Consider the following 16,363-nt stretch of genomic DNA (forward strand, 5'->3'; position numbering starts at 1 on the left):
GAGCAGCACAGCGCATGGCACACACAAACACATACACAAGACGTAGACACACACATAGTGGCGGACTCAGGGGCTCAATGGTTGAAAAAGCGCGCTAAAGTGCCCTTCAAGAGTGTCGAAAACAAGAGGAAATGCCTTATTGGCTGCCCTTTTCACGTGCAAAACATGATTAGGTGCCCTCTAGGGTGCTCCTTCATGCAATAAATTATGATGATGTGCCCTCTAGAACAAGAAAATATAACGACGTGCCTTAATGAGTGCCCTTTTAGTGCCCCCTTTAGTACCCTGATAGTGCCCTTCTGCCCGTCTGGTGCCCTTCTAGTGCCCTGATAGTCCCCTTCTGCCCGTCTAGTCCTTCTAGTGCCCTGATAGTCCCCTTCTGCCCGTCTGGTCCTTCAAGTGCCCTTCTGCCCATCTGGTGCCCTTCTAGTACCCTGATTGTGCCCTTCTGCCCGTCTGGTCCTTCTAGTGCCCTTCCAGTGCCCTTCCAGTGCCCTTCTAGTACCCTGATAGTGCCCTTCTGCCCGTCTGGTCCTTCTAGTGCCCTTCTAGTGCCCTTCTAGTGCCCTTCTAGTACCCTGATAGTGCCCGTCTGGTCCTTCTAGTGCCCTTCCAGTGCCCTTCCAGTGCCCTTCTAGTGCCCTTCTAGTGCCCTGATAGTGCCCTTCTGCTCGTCTGGTCCTTATAGTGCCCTTCTAGTGCTCTTCTGCCCGTCTGGTGCCCTTCTAGTGTCCTTCTGCCCGTCTGGCGCCCCCATGGTTGAAAAAGTGTGCTAAAGTGCCCTCTATGGTGGTGAAAATGAGAGAAAGTGCCTTATTGGCTGCCCTTTACACGTGAACAAAAATGAATGAGTGCCCTAGGTTGCCCCTGATGATGACGATGTGCCCTCTGGAGCAAGAATATGGCAAACCGAAAAAACATGTTGTGGTTAGCTATTGAGGTGTAGACGTTCCTCTCTTTGGTAGCTGACGAACGGGGAATGCGAGGCGTTGCTTTCATGTGGCGTCGCCATGACAAACAGCTACATCGAGTGGTACTTAAATCTCCACTGGATAACGAAGCAAAAAGCAGATTGAGAGTATGTCAGTACCCATAGTGGAAAAGCGCAATTAGATGCCAAGTTAGAAAAACATAATATTTTCAGTTTGCATAATCCGTTTAAGATGTATATACATTTTTTGAGCGTTCAAGATCATTCAAGTGTAGGTCATTTCATGCAAGAGAGACGATAATGGTCAGCTATCACCTCAACATGAAGGAAAACTTCCTTAAATGTTTCCCTAGCTGGCTGTCAGCGGTCAAAGACTGTATGGTAGCGGCACATTGAATTTTCTCCAGTTTAATTTATACTTAAATGTTAGTAAAGATGAAAGCAGTAAGGCATCCTCCTTTCTTTGGCTAAAATGTGAAAGTGCACAATGATGTGAACAACAAATTTTGGTATTTATAAAGTCGCTAGAATAAGGGGAAACAGTGTCTTTGAAGCAATTTTTTTTCTGGGGGAGGACCCCCAGACCCCCCGTTAAAAGTATGAGCCCAACTATTCTTTAAGGTACTACATGGCGACGTAACAAGTGCCCCAAATGGGACCTTCAAGGCAGCGCTTGCTAAGGTTAGGGGATAGGACCTTCCAGGCAGTGCTGCCTTTAAGGCTCCGTTGGGGGAACAAAACACCATCAAGTTAGAAAAGCCACTGTGTCCGCTGGTGGGGCCCCATGTTGTCCAGAATGTGCCCTTTTTATTTTTTCGCCCCTGCCCTTCAAACAGTCTGAGTCCGCCACTGCACATACACATACACACACCGCACACAGACATACACGCACATATCATACAGAGATACACACACACGGAGACACACACACAAAATTACATCAAACCAGTAGCAACAGCCATGCTTCCTTTTTATTTTTAGTTTTTCTTTTATTCCGCCACAACCCCCCCCCCCCTCTTCGGAGGGCTTCTTTATATTGAATGAAGCAATGTATGTATATATATATATATATATATATATATATATATATACACACATATATAGCATACACAATTTGTTACATTCAGATCTATATACATTGCATTTACTATTTTTCTACCATAACAATTCACCCTGTTTTAGTAAGGTCCTGAATCCATATAAGGGGAGGGGGGATTATAGCCCCACGATAAAGGGTAACACATAACACATAAAACGCGACAAGGTGAGAGACAGACAACAGACGACAGAGGGAAGCGATACAGGACGACATCAGAACTGACAAAATGTGACTGGACAAGACAATTGACAAACACACTGGGATGGTATTAAAGATTAGTCGGAGTGATCTGTGGTTCACATCACGGTTAGGGTGTAGAAACGGGTTGGTCATGTTATGCGTGAGTGTGGAAGGTGTGTGCCTATGTGTATGTTTAACGTGGTAGTTGCAGGGACAAAAGAAAAGGAGGAGGAAGAGAAAAATAAAATGAAAGGGGAAATATAAATAAATAAGCTTTACATAACGGAAGGAGAGGTATGCAGGTGGTAATATACACAGCTTGTAGTTATGTTTTTGTTGAATTTATAAACGTTAAAAATGAGGACCAGGTGTCTCCAAAGGTTGATATTTGCTTCTTTCTGTGTGCATTGTATCTTTCCATTGAGATGTATTCTGAGAATAGATTTGTCCAGTTATAGATGTGGCAAGATTTCTTTGATTTCCAGTTTTGTAGGACTACTTTTTTAGCGACAACTACGGAGATAAGCAACGGATTCCTGTGTTTTTGCGGGATGTGGATTTCGGAAATGTCACCAAGGAAACATAGTGTAGGAGATGAAGGGATTCTGTAGCTCAGGATGGTGGATAGAGTCTCAGTGACTGTGATCCAGAAAGAGTGAACTGGTTGACAGAGCAATTTTTTAAATAACGGTCGTCAATAGGGCAGAGTCAAGTAACAACTGCCAAGCTGCCAAGAAGCTCGGGGTCATGGAGTGTAACGTAAGAAGATGGCGGGCACAAAAACAACGTCTCAAAGATGCCAACAGTCAGCGCAAATCTGGTCTGCAAATCGTTTTTTCTAAATGTTTTGTTGAAAACGGGGGGTCGTCTTATAATCAGGGTCGTCTTATATTCGGACCAATACGGTAAAGTAAAAGATCATCTGCATCTAAAATAATTTTGTGTTGTACGTTGGCTACCTGAATTCTATTGATTTTGCTGTTTTGTCGTATTGCTGCTGCGAGTGGTTCAATAAAAATGGCAAAGAGGGAAGGCGAGAAGGGGCATCCCTGTCTGGTGCCCTGATGTAGTGTAAAACTCTGTGAAGTGATTCCATTAGTGGTGATGGTGGCCCTGGGTGATGCGTACAGTATTTTAATCCAGTGAATGAACGATTCTCCAAAACTCCAAATTTGTGAAATGTAATAAATAAAAACGACCAATTAATCTTATAAAAAGCTTTTTCTGTGTCTAGTGAAATGATGTCCGGGAGACTTGTTGCTAGGAATTGTATCGAGTGCTTTGGTGAGTTCATTATATCAGTGCCTTTAACACCATCCAGCCCCCTATGCTTCACGACAAACTGAACAGGATGGGAGTGGAACCCTATTTGGTGGACTGGATTGATGATTACCTCACTGACAGGCCACAGTACGTCAGGCTGAAGGACATCACGTCTGACACTGTGGTCAGCAGTACTGGAGCCCCCCAGGGTACAGTGCTGGCCCCTCTTCTCTTCACCCTGTACACCTCAGACTTTTGCTACAACTCTGAGCTATGTCATCTACAGAAGTACGCCGATGACACAGCCATCGTTGGGTGTATTAGGGGTGACAGAGAGGAGGAGTATCGGTGTCTGGTGGGGGACTTTGCTCTCTGGTGCCACACTAACCGGCTACAGCTCAACACCTCTATGACAAAGGAGCTGGTCATTGACTTTGGAAGATCCAGACCAAGTCCGAGACCAGTCCTGCTAGACGGAGCTGAGGTGGAGGCTGTGAATTCCTACAAATACCTCGGGGTCTGGCTGGATAATAAACTGGACTGGAAAACACACAACAGCTACCTGTATGGGAAGACACAAAGCAGGTTGTACTTCCTGAGGAGATTGCGGTCATTCAACATCTGCAGCAAATTGCTGTGGATGTTTTACCAGTCTGTGGTTGCCAGCGTCCTCTTCTACACTGTGGTGTGCTGGGGAGGCAGCATAAACAAGAGGGACACCTCCAGACTGGATAAACTGATCAAGCGGGCTGGCTCTGTGGTCGGCATGAAGCTGGACCCACCGGTGACGGTGGCAGAGAGGAGGACACTGGACAAACTGCTGGACATTATTGATAATGCCAGCCAACCCTTGCACACTGTCATCAGCAACCAGAGGAGCCTGTTCAGTGGAAGGCTGCTCCTTCGCAAGGTTAGGACCAACAGACTTAAGAACTCCTTTGTCCCTCATGCCATCACACTATACAACTCCTCACTCGGAGGGAAATAGGAGGAAATAGAATAGAAGTAATAGAGTAAAGAGGAGAGATATAACCTATTCCACTGCTTAATTTGAACTGCTAATTTATTTAATTTAACTGTCAGCCACCCCTTGCTCACCGTCATTTCATTTTATTTATCCACTATATTATATGATATTTATCCACAATGCCGTATGTGTGTATGTATGTTTATGTAGGTATGTATATGTGTATGTATATGTATATATGTATATAATATTTATATGTATATGTGTATGTGTGTGCATGTGTATATGTATAGATATATGTTTATTTATGTTTACATTTATTTATTTATTTATTTATATATATTTATTTATATTTATATTAATCCTCTATACAGTTCTCTACATTTATCTTATTTTATTTTACTTGAATCCTGTTTTACTTCTATTATTATCTCTACTTTCTATATTAGCTAAGAGTTTATTGTTTACTGATTACTGTTTTTTGTTTACTTTCTATAGTTAGTTAGTTAAGAGTTTATTGTTTATCTTATATTATTATTATTATTATTATTATAATTATTGTTTACTGTTTACTTTTTGTGTTTCTTCTGTAAACTACTGGGCAATCAATTTCCTTGAGGGAGTCATCCCAAAAGGATCAACAAAGCCTAATCTAATCTAATCTAATCTAATCTAATCTATTAAGGCTAATTGGTGTCTAGAATGTTAGCTTGTTCTGCAGTTAATTTTGGTAATGTCAAACTGTTTAAGAAGGTGTAAACAGTTGCTGTAGAAATTCTGATATATATTATTTATATTCTGTGGGTTTTGATTAATGTTTCCTGTGGGGTCAAAGATGGCTGGATGATTGATTTCTCTTTCTTATGTTGGAGTAGATTTGATTTGTTTTATTACTGTATTGAAAACCATTATATTTCAGTTGCTGAATTTGAAATAGTGTTTTTTTCTGTATGATATCATCCTATTGTGTTTTGAGTTCCTTTAATTCCTTCTGTTTTGGTTCACTGGCATGGCAGGATATTTCTTTGTTATGAGTTTAAATTTGTTCTAATGTATTCTCCAATTGTTGTTGCTGTTTTTTTTCTGTATGAGGAGTACGATATGACTTTTTTCCTCTGATTACAGCATCCCAGATTCCCACAGCAGTGAAAGTGAGGTGCCTAGAGATTTGTTCATCTCCAAAAAGAATGCCCACTCTTGCCTTATAAGGGTTGTAAAGTTAGGGTCTTCTAACAGTGAGGTATTAAAGCGCCAAGTAGCTGAAGTTTTAGTATGTCTTTGGGTGTTTATAGACAGAGAGACAGGGGTGTGATCACTGATTACCATTGGGTGTTTTGGGTTTGACTTTCTTCGTGGGTCGCCTGGGAGTCGACCCTTAAGGGGGGGGTACTGTCATGGTCTGTCGTGTTTTGGTGTGTTTCCCTGTGTTTCCCTCCTGTGTTGATTACTGTTCCCTCCCCTAATGTGTCTCAGCTGTTCCTCGTTGTGTTTGTTACTTAAGCCCTTGTCTTTCGTTTGTTCCTGGTGCTATCATTATGGTTTGTTGGTCCTGCGTGCTCTCTGTGGCTACCTGTGTTCCTTTACTCCTTGCTCCTTGCCTTAGCCTTTTGGCAGAAATAAAGTGCCGTTTCCTTTACCCGTCTGCATCTGGGTCCTACCTGCCTGCCTGCACCCGCAACTCCTAACATATACTGGGTACGGGGACTTTACACATATAGACATGCAGTGTAGGGAAAGTTCACTTTCTACGTGAACAAGTTCAAAGTTCAGTCCTTAAATTTGAAAATGAACTAGTTCAGTTGAACGTTCATAATTCAAAATTTTGAACTAAGTTCACACTTCCAAAAAATGAACTAGTTCATAGTTCTTTTTTTCAATGTTGCTGTGAGCTATTTTTTTTCTGTACATATTGAAATTCGTCCAAGCCTTTATACCACAGATACTATAGGGTCTAGCATATAATCGCGTTTTCTGATTACAGTTTAATGTAACAGTAAGCTGACAACACCGCAACTGCAAATTAACCACACAGAGATAACCATGGCAACCGGTCAAACAACACAGCGTTCTGTGCCCGCATCCGCCCTGTTGATAAACAAATCACCCCCCTATTGAACGAAGTTAAACCGAGTGAGCGTGCCGTTCACAGACACCAGAATGAACGAGTTCACAGTAACGTTCATCAGGCAGTAATACAGTACGTTCAGTTCACGTTTGCCCAAAATATGAACGAGTTCATGAACTATCGTTCAATGAACGCCTTCAGGCACAACACTGTAGACATGGACAAATGGAAAGACAACACATAAACCATAAGCATAACTAGCAAAAAGATACTGAGTAAGGGGACTTTGCACATAAAGACGAGGACAAACAGAGAGACAAGACATAAACAAGCAACATGGAAAGAGAGGCACATGCCTTTCCTTCCATATTGCTTTGCACATATAGACGAGGACAAACAGAGAGACATGACATAACCAAGCAATATGGAAAGAGAGGCACATGCCTTATCTGCGATTGGAGAGAGAGAGAGAGAGAGAGAGAGAGAGAGAGAGAGAGAGAGAGAGAGAGAGAGAGAGAGCGCACAACTGAACAAGAAAAAGAGAGTATTCATTCTGAAAAGCCATGGTATTCATTTATATAGAGTTTATCAACTGCCAATACTGCATGTATGTTGTTCCTTCGGTTTTCCTCTAGTATGGGGTAGAGAGCTTTCGTTCGTTCGTTTATTTCCCGTGGGTATTGATCATTCATTCCAAAGTGAGTGTCCTTGAGTCATTTTCCTTCTTGCTCTTCCCTTCTTACAGGGTGTTCCGTTCCCTGTCATATTCTCTCTCTATTACTCTCAATTAGTATCTCTCTCTCTCTTTTTTTTTTTTGTGATCAAATTGTTCATTTTATTTCAAAAATACAGATTAACAGACAAAAGGTCGACATATTTTTTAAATAATAATATACAGAAACTTTATCTAGTAACCATACTTGCAAATAGATACAGAGAAGTGCATGGATTAAAATAAAAAACACATAGACACTCGCACAGACACAGACAAACACACACACACCAGGGAGATTCTTTGGGTTTACTTAAGAAACATTACAGGAAAGGGGTCACTTTAAAAATTATTTCAGAGAATTAGCGGCAGAGTGCCAGTTGTTCAAATTGGTCTCAGTGGTTTTATTAATCCGAGCAGTTGAAAGATAAACCACATCTAAAAAGGTGAGGACCCAGTGTTTGACGACAAGGGAGTGGGGAGGCTTCCATCGCACCGCAACCATCTTTTTGGCAGCTGTCAGGCCTGCCAGTGCTATGCGTATTTTAAGCTTGGTGATATAGAGCTTTGAGAAATCATTTAACAAAGGGACTGACACAGTCACTGGTATTGTTACCAGTGACTGTGTCTTTAGTATTTTTTTAAAAATGGTTTTGTGAATTTTTTGTTGACAAATCGTGCTTTTCTCCTGACTGTGTGAGTGTGTTTGTGTGTGTGAGTTGTAGGTCCCAAATGCTCTTCTAGTCCAATGTATTTGTGATCATCGACAGTCCCAATTAAAATCAACACCAACCGTGATTAAAGAGTATGAAGAAGTAGGAGATGGCAGATACTAGATAGGTCGACTCTCTATGATGAAATCCTGTGCTTTCGTTGCTTTAGGGAGCAACAAATATACTTTCTATAGACTGCAAACACAGATTCAAATCACTTCCATAACCCTAGTTTTACCATGACTACCAGGTTGTAGTTTCAACATAAACAATGCTTGGCCGACATGTAAACAGTGTGTCTTCCTGTGTGTGTGTGTGTGTGTGTGTGTGTGTGTGTGTGTGTGTGTGTGTGTGTGTGTGTGTGTGTGCCTCTGTCTCTCTGTCCGTCTGTCCATCTGTCTGTCAATATGTCTGTCTCCCTGCCTCTACACATTGCCCTGCATGTCAGATCAGTCCATTGAAATTTCCTCCACCCACCAACCATTCTGTCTCTTAGGCATGATTCATCACTAAGCATCTTCACTTTTCTAAAAAATACTCACACACACACACATGAAGACTTGAATGTGTGGGTCAGTGTGGGTGTTTTGTGCACTTATGCCTGGCCCATGCCACGAGCCGCCTTCACCAGCTACAAACGTCCCGATGGAATGTTTGTTTTGTCGCTTGGTTAATGCCTTGTTGTTGTGGGAGCTGGGGTATTTGTTTCCTCTCCCTCTCTTAATTTCTGATATCCCAATTAGAACGGTTGTTTTTGTGCCACTCAAAAGCAAAAGAGAGTCATCTTTAGCTTTGTGTTTGATCCCTCACACCCTTCTCTCTCCCCCTCTCTCTCTCCGCTCTCTCATTCGCCGACCAGTTCGTTTCTATCAATCTTTTTCTCGCTTCTTCAATCTCTATCCCTATGAGTCTCTCTGTGGCTCACTCACTCCTCCCTTCCCCCACTCCCCACTCCCTCCCTCCCTCCCTCCCTCACTATCGCTCCATGCCTCTCCATCACTTTGTTGGTCTTTCTATCTATGCCTCTTCTTGAATATCTCAAATTCAATAATACATTTAACTCTGCATATTTCAATGGCATCCACATGGAACTATGCACACACACACACACACACACACACACACACACACACACACACACACACACACACACACACACACACACACACACACTACTTGGGAAAACCCTTAGCATGGATACATGAAGGATCCCCTCTTTCCTGTGGTTCTTCAGCGGTGAGGTTATGCAACACGACGGAAAGAGATGGAGACACTGTGGAGGCTTGGATGGATGGGAATCCAGAATAATAACTGCTATCCCTTTACAGGTTGATTCCATAAAACAACATAGACGCCCTCTGTTAGACTAAAGTGTGATCGTTAACCGATTTAGAGGGATGGGAACAGCGGATCTGTTGCGACACGGCTGTTGTTGAAACAGAATAGCAGAACAGCAGTAATTGGGTTTAACATTATTGAAGCTGGGTCAGTGCACAGAATGAAAGAAAAGACGCACAGTAAGTATTGTAAAATGTATGTGTGTGTTTGCTTGGATCACTTTATCCAGGACGGTAACTCCGGTCAGAGAGCAGACGCATACACAGGGAACAGTTCAGGATGTTTATATCTCTTGCAGACGAATGATATCAATGATGGCTTCAATAAGCAACCGAATGAATGACGGAATGGATGAACAGATGTATGAATAAATGAATGATGTAGGAATGGTTTTTCTGTAAGACAGAATAAGAAATAGACAAATAGTTATTACTAGATTTACCTACTAAAACACCGGGCTCTAGTACTAACAACATCTCATAAATGCTATCTAAACATAACTGGCATAAATAGCTGCCACATGCACACGTTAACACAATAATGCAATAGTGCAATATAACGGCCGACATGGTGCGGCTGCGTGACGCACACGTGCTACACGAGATGCAGGCTAATACACTAGCTACCCAGTTCGTGAGTAAATCAATTAACACAGTAACAGAACCACACAAATCACGGCTACTATAAGGAACCGAGTTACGGAATGTATATAACATTTATATAACGTAGATACACGTAGTTCAATATTACTCACTCTTCACGAACGCATTCTCTGTGATGGCGTGTTAAGCGGTCGCGCGCAACGAGCTCTGGCGCAGCCCCGTACAACTCGTAACTCTAGGACCCTACGGCGCTACCTGGGCTGCCCAAAGTGCCTGAATAGAAATAACGCTATATATTATACGATACGATATTACAAACTATAGGGAATTTACAACAGCCGCCCCCTGAATAGCATGGCTATTATGTAAACAAAATAAATTCCCTAAGGTGCTACAGGAGTCCCTGGATCAGCGTTGTCGTCCGGAACAGCTGGCAGCCGGACAAGGCGTGCTACTGGTCGCAGGTAAGTCTTGTCCCCCACTTGGACCTCAGCAGACCGGATGCATCCATCGGCACTGGCATTCAGCCTGACCACCTTCCCAACGGGCCAATGAGCACGCGGCAGCTGAGGATCGACGATCATCACGACAGTGTCCTGGAGAAGATCATCGGTAGGTTGGTGCCACTTCTGGCGGACCTGAAGAGACGGTAAGTAGCTTCTGATGAATTGTGTCCAGAAGTGATCCACCATCATTTGACAATGACGCCACCGTCTCCTGGTGAGTGGGTCCGGAGCGTAGGACACTTGTGGCAAGGAGGCGTCCCGCCGCCCCATCAGCAACATGTTTGGTGTCACAGGATCCGGATCCCCAACGTCTGACGACACGTATCCTAAGGGCTTGGAATTGAGGATGCCTTCTACCTCAATTAAGACTGTGAGCAGGACTTCTTCTTGGAGGGACTGAGCACCAATCACCACCTGCAGGGCTTTCTTGACGGATTGTATCTCACGCTCCCAGGCGCCACCAAAGTGGGGAGCCGCTGGTGGGTTGAACTTGAATTTGATCCGTTGCTTGGCAAGTCTCTCTTGTAGCTGTGGTTCCATTGCAGCGAACGCCTCCTTCAGCTCTCTCTCTGCACCTCGGAAGTTTGTTCCCTGATCAGAGAGAACCTCGAAAGGGGTGCCTCTACGTGCGATGAATCGCCTCAATGCTAGGAGGAAGGCGTCGGCGTCGATACTATTTAGCAGATCTAAGTGGACACATCGAGTGGTGAGACATTTGAATATGACACCCCATCGTTTCTCCCTGCGCCGCCCGACCTTGATGACGTATGGTCCAAAGCAGTCCACTCCCGTCGAGAAGAACGGAGGCTTGAAGATCCGCAGGCGGGCAGGGGGTAGGTCCGCCATGATTGGAACCACTGGCTGCCCTCTCCATTTTCTGCATTCCGTACAAGTCCTCTGATGGTGCTTGATAGCCTGTCTCCCACGGAGGACCCAGTACTTGCGCCTGATCTCGGCGAAGACCCTATCGGGTCCTGGGTGGAGTAGTCGTGCATCCACGTCCTTGATAAGGAGTCTTGTTACCGCATGGCAGGGATCGAGAACTATGGGGTGGATGTCGGTAGAACAGGAAGTGTCCATACGACGAAAGCGTCCACCGACTCGGATAAGACCCATTGTTGGATCCATCTCCGGTGTAAGCGTACTGAGCTTACTGCTGGGCAGTACTGGTTTACCGGCCCTGAGACACTTAATCTCTCCTGGGAAGCAGTCTGCTTGGCTAGCCTTCAGCAGGAGGGCTTCGGCGTCAAGAAGGTCCGGTTGAGGTAGTGATGGGTCAGCCGCCGCCCCATCAAATAACTGCTGGGTGGCGTTGACCAGGTCTGTCCAGCTGTCGAACTGTGTGACGTCTGGTGTTTGAGGTGCCAGACTCATCTGTGTGAGGCCGCAGAAGATACTGTGCTTGAGCTCAGCAGCATCTTCTGGCTCTGTGGAGGTGGGAAGCGATGGCCAATTTTTAGGTGGACCACGGAGGAACGATGGCCCTTGAATCCACCGATTTGGCGCCGCCAGCTCAACCAAAGTCTTGCCGCGGGTGAGATCGTCGGCTGGATTGTTGGCCGTGTCCACATACCGCCAGGTGTGCAAGGACGTCAGGTCATGAATCTCTGAGACTCTGGTTCCAACGAAGACCTTGAACCTGCAGGACTCGGATGTCAACCAGGTTAAGACGGTGGTGGAGTCAGTCCAAAGGAAGGTCTGGGTGATGCTTAAGGTGAGCTCTCGATGAACGAGGGAGGACAGCTGGGCTCCTGTCAATGCTGCACAGAGCTCTAGACGTGGCATTGACTGCTGGCGCTTCGGAGCCACCCTAGACCTTGCCATAACGAATGAAACATGGACAGTGTCGTCACTCTTCGTTGTGAGGTAAACTACCGAACCGTATGCCTGTTCAGAGGCATCACAAAAGACATGCATTGTATACTTTGTGGCATCATTGGCGATGTCCTGTGGTGCGTAGGTTCGCGGTAGGGAGATATTTACCAGCTCCGGAAGTTCCCTCTCCCAGCTGGACCAGGCCTCAAGGATGTCAGGAGGAAGGTTTGGGTCGTCCCAGCTCCTCTTCTTCGCCCACAGTTTCTGGACGAGAACCTTGGCCCGCGTTGTGTAGGGAATGATGAATCCAAGAGGATCATATTGTCTGGCCAGCACCTTGTACACGTGGCGCATGGTGGGAATCTCGCTCTCCATCGGCTTGGGCTTGTAGCCAAGTTGATCGGTCGGACAATGCCACCGTAGGCCCAGAGCCGGCTCCTGAGGGTCGGTGCTCTTCTCAGCTAACCATAGCTCTGTGCTCTCTGATCTGGCAGTGGAAGGCAGATGGGAGACGACAGATGGGAAGTTACTTGCCCACTGCCGGATCTCGAATCCTCCCGAGGCCAGACACTGCCGCATCTTGTCCACGAGGAGCTTGGCAGACTCGGGTGTTGAAAGGCTCTGGAGACAGTTGTCCACGTAGAAAGACTGCTCTATGGACTGCAGGATGTCTTCGTTTCCCTCTGCGTGGTCTTTGACGTGCTTCTGCAGCGCAAACGTTGCACAGCATGGGCTGCTTGTTGTACCGAACGGCAAGACTTGCCACTGGTAGATGTTAGGTTGCTCTTCGCGTCGCAGGTTCCTCCAGGCGAACCTCAGCAATGGCCGGTCCTCTGGCAGGAGCCGAACCTGATGGAACATTGCCCGGATATCTCCACTGATGGCGACAGCATACTGCCGGAATCGCAGGAGGACCCCGATGAGCGATGGTCCAAGGGTTGGACCTGGGAGGAGTTGCTCATTAAGGGAGAGGCCGCAGTAGGTGAAGGAGCAGTCAAAGACTAGGCGATCCTTGCCGTTGTGATGGACGAGGTGATGGGGAATAAACCATGACTCACTGGACTTATCCGTCTCTTCTTTGCTGAGCTTGGTAACGCACCCCCCATCGATGAGCTTTTGGATCTCTGCTTCGTAGACTTTAGCCTTAGCTGGGTCTTTTTCCAGTCGGCGTTCTGTGCTGCGGAGCATTGGCATGACTGCTTCAGCAGCGGCTTTCAGCAGTGGCGCGTCCTTAGCCCGGAGCAGAGGTGTGGCGTACCGGAATGTGTCAATGACCTTCACCCTCTCAGTGCGTGCTTCCAGGATGCTCACGGCCTCTTGGTCCAGACGGGACCGTACTGCTAGCTTCTCGCTTCGAAACGGGAGGACGTCGAGCTGCCAGAGACGTTCAACATGTTGGTAGTAGTCGTCTGGCGCTGGCTTGAGAGATGTGAAGTAGCATGAAGCAGCATGAGACCCGAGACCATCTGGACCCTGGAGCACCCAGCCGAGCGCTGTGTGTACAGCTGCGGGTCCACCTCTGGGGCCGAACCTGACGGGCTCTTTGGCTGTGATCAGGTGGGTGCAATCTGCACCGATTAGCAGTAGCGGACGCACCTTACTGAAGTTATGCAGCTGGAGGCCCCTCAAGTGGCGATAGCGCTTCTGAAGTGCAGTTACGGGGTAAGATTGCTCTGACAGGGCTAGCCGTCCCGCTGTGAAGGCACCCTTAACCAGGTGCTGTTCTGAAGGCCGTGCCAGGGAGGCCACATGGAAGTTTACCGACGCACCAGTGAGGCGAGCCACATCTTGGCGGACCGTCCGCAGAGCGAGAGATTCGGCTTCGCCTTTGAGTTCCAGGTGACGAACGGCAGCTGGCAGTATTATTGTGCGTTCGGCCCCATCGTCAAGGATCGCGTAGGTGTGCAGCGACTTACTCCCATGGCTAAGGATGATTGGCACCACCTTGAGGTACACCTTTCCTCCTTGCTTGGAGTTGGCTAGTGAGGCGCGATCCTCTGGCGTGATGAGGTAGACACCGGGACCTGGCTTGGTGATGGTATGGAGAACTCTGAGGTGAACCTCCTGACATTCACTGCACGCTTTCTTCAGGGTGCAGGCATCTTGCTTATGGTTGGTACGACCACACTTACGACAACGCTTGCCGTCTGCTATCCACTTCTCGATCTCTTCCGGTGAGTGCCGGACGATGTCTGGACACTGTGATAGGTAGTGATCGGCACTCTTGCAGAAGAGACATATCCTCTCGAACTTCTGCTGCTTGGCCTCCGACCTAAACGTGTCTGAAAGCTGACGGCTGTCAGGTTTAGGCTTGTCGGAGCCATGATAAACTGAGAGGTTGCGAGGCCTGGGCACAGGAACTTGCCTATCTCTGTTGGGGGCCTGTGGCCCTTCAGTCCGATGGCGCTGTGCCATTCTTGCGGACAGTCTTTGAGCTTCAGCCTTCACCCTGAGCCAGTCTGAGAGGTCTCGAAGGTTGTATGGGTTTAGGCTGTTTGTATTGAGGCGACCTTGAACCTGTAGATGCTCCACGAAGCCGTCCCTCGAGTGCTTAGGGAGCTTACTCAGGAGCCGATCGACATGGCCGGTCGACATCACTTCCATTCCGTTGGGCCCTTCCAGCGATGTAAGCATTCCCACTAGCAGGTCGACGCTAAGGGCGAAGCTCTGGAAGGCTTTGGAATCTCCTGCTTTGAGGTCAGGAGAGTTCAGGATCGTGGCAATCTCACTTTGTGCGAGTTGATGTGGCTGTCCGTATTGCCGCTGTAAGGCCTGCATGGCGGCGGTGTAGGGCTGCGCATAATGCCTGCAGGACTGTGCAATCAACCTGGCTTCATCCAGAACCAGGTGCTCCATAAGTACACGGTACTTGTAATGCTCAGAGAGTTCAGTGTGGGGACTGAGTAGGTGGTCCAGCGCCATTTTAAGGTCAGTGAAGTCTCTTTCATTGTCGTTGACCAACTTAGGCAGTTTTGGTACTGGGACTGGCTGCCTGGGAGGCTGGAGAGCGGATGGCATCTGTGTTGGTGTATACTGGGGCTGAAGGGCATACTGGACCGGTGCTGGAGGCACCAGCTGATAGGCTGGCTGAGTTGTTGGAGCAGGCTGGGGGTGGTACACCGGTTGTGGATGATGGCTCAGCTGGTACTGTGGTAGAGGCACCAGCTGATAGGCTGGCTGAGTTGTTGGAGCAGGCTGGGGGTGGTTGACAGGTAAACTGCTGAGGCATGCCTCCTGGGTGCTGGCCCACTGGCTGGAGAGCAGCTGCAGCTGGTAGCTGGTGTGCGGGGTACTGCGCTGTTGCAGTCTGGGGTTGATATGTAGGCTGTGCAGGCGTAGATGGAGCATATTGATACGCTGTCCGGGGTTGATATGTAGGCTGTGCAGGCGTAGATGGAGCATATTGATACGCTGTCTGGGGTTGATATGTAGGCTGTGCAGGCGTAGCTTGAACATATTGATATGCAGTCTGTGGTTGATATGTAGGCTGTGCAGGCGTAGATGGAGCATATTGATATGCTGTCTGGGCAAGTGTCATTGGCGTAGGCTGATATAGGGCCTGTACGGCCGTTGGCATATTGGCGCACATGATCTGCACAGGCGATGACACAGGCTGGTTTGGATGGAAGGCAGGCTGGTACCCCGCTGCTGTTGACAGTTGTTGGCCCACTGCTTGCATCGCCTGGGAGTTAGACTGTGTCATGACCATACTCGTCGCAGTGGGAACTGGCGGCCTAGGAACTGCTCCGAATAGCGGTGCAGAAGTTATTGTTGATGGCAGGGACTGAGTCAACGTGTAGCTCTGCTGCCTTTGGCCTAGTGTACAACCTGTTTGAGACCGCAATACTGCGGTTGTTGTGCACAGCGACGATGTTAGCGACAGCTTATCTTGAGGCTGGGTAGATGGTCCCGGCTGGGGGGATAACGACTGCTGCTGAATAACACGGCTGTCTGGTTGGGGGTCCAACCAAGGTGATTGGTTCGACGGGACACCTAGACCAGTATATGGCGTGTGCTGTTGCGTAGGAGGACCTGGTCCGCTTGCATCGAAGCTGTATTCTGTTAAGTGCCGACTGTAGCGGCTCTGTTCGGAGGTGGGTGGCGATTGGAGCCCCACAGACACGTGCTGGTGGCTGGGCAGACTGCTAGCATCCGATGCTAAGTCCCATTGA

The sequence above is a fragment of the Gadus chalcogrammus genome, chromosome 16 (assembly GCF_026213295.1).
Source record: "Gadus chalcogrammus isolate NIFS_2021 chromosome 16, NIFS_Gcha_1.0, whole genome shotgun sequence".
In the NCBI taxonomy this organism is placed as follows: domain Eukaryota; kingdom Metazoa; phylum Chordata; class Actinopteri; order Gadiformes; family Gadidae; genus Gadus; species Gadus chalcogrammus.